Source organism: Castor canadensis, chromosome 18 (assembly GCF_047511655.1).
Source record: "Castor canadensis chromosome 18, mCasCan1.hap1v2, whole genome shotgun sequence".
Classification (NCBI taxonomy): Eukaryota; Metazoa; Chordata; class Mammalia; order Rodentia; family Castoridae; genus Castor; species Castor canadensis.
In genome coordinates, this window is record NC_133403.1 from 9,364,586 (window position 1) to 9,368,987 (window position 4,402).

A 4,402-nucleotide genomic window follows, 5' to 3' on the forward strand; every position below is an offset into this window, starting at 1 on the left:
ATTTCTGCACAGGAAACACAATTTCTGCACAGGAAACAGGAGAGGTGGTTGTTTCTTTTACAGATCTGTCTTTAACCATACAAAGATACAACTAAACATAATTTGATGTTTTAACTCACATTTCATTTATTGATAATATACATTTTATTAAAACTTATGATAAAATACTTACATTTGGTAGTTGAAACAAAGTATTTACGTAACAATCGTGAGACAGCATGGAAAATTCAATTAGAAAATTGTTAGGTAATTAAAGTATGTATCTTTTGTTGACAGTTGAAAACATTTTCATAAGCTTACTTAAGATATACACAAGATTCACAGTTAGGCTCAAAATTTAGTACTGTAAAATTTCACACTAGGTAAGCTGATTTTTTTTAAATATGGTGCCCTTGAAATCGTTAATTCTGACTACCAATCAATTGTATTTTATTGTGTAACTAAGATATATTGGTTTCATATGTCTAATGATCAACTATTTCACCAACAATTCAAGTGACAGAGATTTAGTTGAAAACATCATTGATAAGACTCATGAATGGGATAATTAAAATAAAGAGAAGTAACATTTTTGGTGCCATTTTCACAAATAGATACCAGAGGCCGCTCCCCTCATCTCCTTGGGACCCGAGTCTCGCTCGCCGGCCCTTCGGGGAGCCCTCCGCGCCCTCCCTCCCCCTCCCCGCGCCCCCTCTTGTCTGGAGGAATCCGCCGCCGCGGGGCCCTCGCCAGTGCGCCCCGCGCCTGAGGGCCGAGCCGGGCGCGCCGCGGGCGGAGCGGCAGCCGGCGGCCGGGCGGGAGATGGTGGGCTGGGATCCGGCGGGACCGCGCCGCCGCTGCCGAGCAGCCCCGTTTCCTCCTGGCCTCATCCCTAAGGGAAGCGCCGCCGTCTCTGCTCCCGCGCTCCCCGCCCGGACCCCGCCGTGCTCCACCCCAGCAGCCGTCTCTGCAGCACCTTCTACCCCGGCCGCCAAACCCCCTCCGGCTTCCACTGCCGCCGGAGCCCATGGCCGGCTGCTGAGCGCGGTGGGGGTGGTGAAGGGACAGGCTGGGGTCGCCACGGAGGATCCCGCTCCGGGTGAGGAGTCCACCATGGTGAGTCGGGTGAGGAGTCCACCATGGTGAGTCCGCTGAGCCACTGTTCCTGCGCACCCCCGGCCGCCTGCTGCCCCTCGGTGCTGCGCCTGCTGTTGCTCCTCCATCTCCAGATCGGATCGCGGTGAGGGAAAGATGAGCGAGGAAATGGCGACTTCTTACAATGATAATAGTTACGCATGAGTGCGAGCCGTGGTGATGACCCGAGATGACTCGACTGGCTGGTGACTCCCCTTTGGAGGGAGCGGACTGAGCAGCATCACAGTCTTCAAGGTCCCCCATCAGGAGGAGAATGGCTGTGCTGACTTCTTCATCCGTGGAGAGCGACTCAGGGACAAAATGGTGGTCCTGGAATGTATACTTAAAAAAGACCTCATTTACAATAAAGTCACTCCCACATTTTTCACCCCTGGAACATCGAAGACAAAACGTTTGGCCTTACCTTTCAAAGTCCTGCTGACACTCGTGCTTTCGGTAGAGGCATCCGAAGAGCTATTGAGGACATTGCTCAAGGATGCCCAGCATCAAAAAAGGAAGTTGAGGGAGCCGATGGTGACTTACAAGCAGCTGAGGAGGATATTTCCAGTTCTCTAGTGAAAGATCCCTTTCCCAGCAAGAGACAGTTGTGACCAGTGACCCCTACAGAAGCGCAAATGTGAGACCATCTCCCTTTGAAGACCTGAACGCCAGAAGAGTGTACTTGCAAAGCCAGGCCAATCAGGTAACATTCAGTCAGCCAGGCCTAGACACTCAGAGCAGAAGTATGGAATATGTACAGCGGCAAATAACCAAGGAATGTGGAAGCCTCAAGTCCCAAAACAGGGTCCCTTTGAAATCAATCAGACATGTCAGCTTTCAAGATGAGGATGAGATTGTTAGAATAAATCCTCGTGATATCTTAATACGCCGGTATGCAGACTATAGACACCCTGACATGTGGAAGAGTGATTTGGAGAGAGATGATACTGACTCCACTCTTCAGTTTTCTAAGCCAGGCAGTAAAAAACCAGACTATCTCTACCCTTGTGAGGAAGAGGCTAAGTTAAGTTCACTGAAAGACTCTGTGGTATTTAAGACCCAGCCTGCCCCATTAAAATTGAAGTCAAAACGAAGAAAGGAGGATGGGGAACGTTCTCGCTGCGAATACTGCCAGGAGAGGTTTAATCACGAGGAGAATGGCCGGGGGATGTCAGGACGCCCCAGACCCGGTCAAGAGGTGCATCCATCACGTGAGCTGCATGCTCTGTGCATACAGCATGCTGTACCACTGTGTGTCAGACTCGGAGGGAGATTTTTCTGACCCCTGTTCATGTGACACTAGCGATGACAAGTTCTGCTTAAGATGGTTAGCCCTGGTAGCCTTGTCTTTCATCATGCCATGTATTTGCTGCTATGTCCTTTTGACGGTGTGCCATCGCTGTGGGGAGGCATGTGGGTGCTGTGGTGGGAAGCACAAAGCCGCTGGGTGAAACGACCCAGTGCTAGGTGAGCTTCAGATGTTTCCAGGATTAGCTGACTGGGGTTGCTGGGAGCAACAGGATTACAGGATTACAGATGTGAGCCACCAGCACAAGGATTATGTCTGACATTTTATAAAACAGTATAAATACCCATACATCAGAACTAAAGGAAACCAGTGCATACTTCACTTGAGGAAATTTTAGGTATTTTCATTCATTTTAATTAGATGGTCTGTGATGCTTAAATACTTGAGAATTGAAAGGAACAACTTAAATTGTGAAAAATGACAAACAGCCTCCATTTGGGCACTTTGCAGGGTGAGGAATAAGCTGACTTGGAAATCAGGGAACATTTTCTCAGGGCACTCCTGTGCTGAGACAAACTGTCACAGAGAGGCGAATGGCACTTGGTTAGTTGAAGTAAAAGCCAAGTGTCCCAAGTTCAAATACAATACAGTTTCAGTAAGTTTTTTGGCTTGCAGGTGTAATTCGGTTGTTCTCTCATCAAAGGTAGGGAGAAAAAGTGTCTGGAGACAGTTCTAAGAGTAGTATCTGCAACTGTGGCTTGCCTGCCTGCTGCTCTCAGCCTGTAGCTGGCGGCGTTATTTATGCAGATCTCTGGGGTGAGCTAGCACTCACCTGGTCCCACAGGCTTTGTTTGTTCAGATTTCTCCTGTGTGGGAGCCTCTGCTACAGGCTTTCCCCTTTCCAAGCACTGGGAAAGGTGACACTGTTCCCGCGTTGTCAGGCCTGCATGTTTATTTACAGTTCATGTGGGAGGTGGGTCTTCCCCCCTCTCCTATGAAGTTTTCCTCCCACTGCCACTTTCACAAGCTTTCCTGCTCCTGCTTACTGGGCGGTGCTGCTGCTCCTGCCGGCCGCCATATTTATTTACAGTTCACCTGGGAAGTGGGTCTTCCCTCCTCTCCTGTGGAGTTTTCCTCCCTCCTCCACTCTCACAAGCTTCCCCACTCCTGGTTGCTGGGCGTGCACCCTGCTCCCACCAGAGGCTCTCCGGCCCGCCTGGCTTGTTTATTTACAGTCCCGGGAAGGATTCCCTTCCCCCAATCTTCAGTGCTCAGGGCGCCCCACCCTCTTTCCAGTGTGTCTTAATTGTTCTTATTGCTTATTACTCAGTTTCTCTTTTTTTCCCAGGTGGAGGTCAGTCTGTCCAGGGGGCTATGCTGCTCTGGCCCAGGCTTGTCTGTGGGAGTACCGTGGTACTGCGAAGCTGACCTGGTCCGTGTCTTCCCAAGCCGTATGGGCGCCTGCCACTGGCGGCCCCAGGGTCCCTCCTCATTTCTCCATTTAAAGTGAAGTGGAGATTCTCTGCGCCGGCTGGAGGTGTGGAGGGGTCAAAGTTATGCCTTTTCTCAGTGATTATGCCTGCAAAGTGTGTCTCCAGCATCTCTCCAAGATTTCACTATAGGAGGCTCGCTTTCTGCTTCCTACCTCTAGCCACCATCTTGAAATCCTACATGATTTATTTTGGTCACAAATTTCAACCTCATCTGAATTTCTTAAATAATCTTTATAGAAATCTCCCAGAACCATGAACAGTGGATGAAGGCAGTATTGATATTGGTATTTCAAATCAAGAATGCAGCCTCTTTTTATTCTCAACGTAGTAGTTTTCCTCTGGAATTTTAATGAAATTTTCATTAGAGAAAATACTTGTGGACATGTAAAATACCCTTGTTTAGCTCACTAAGAACCCTATGATGTCTTGTGGTTGTTATGATATGGTGATACACATCCTGCCTTGTGTCCCAATTGTCACTTTGTGAGATGGAGAGGGACATTACGAGCAGAAGGGAGAGTCTCATGTTGACCCATACTGACCTGCA

General features: G+C 48.9%; 1 pseudogene; it reads left to right on the forward strand.

Annotated features, from left to right (window-relative positions):
• The first annotated feature begins 1,178 nt into the window (after positions 1-1,178).
• Positions 1,179-2,621, forward strand: LOC109675988 (sprouty-related, EVH1 domain-containing protein 1 pseudogene; annotated as a pseudogene).
• The last annotated feature ends 1,781 nt before the right edge of the window (positions 2,622-4,402 follow it).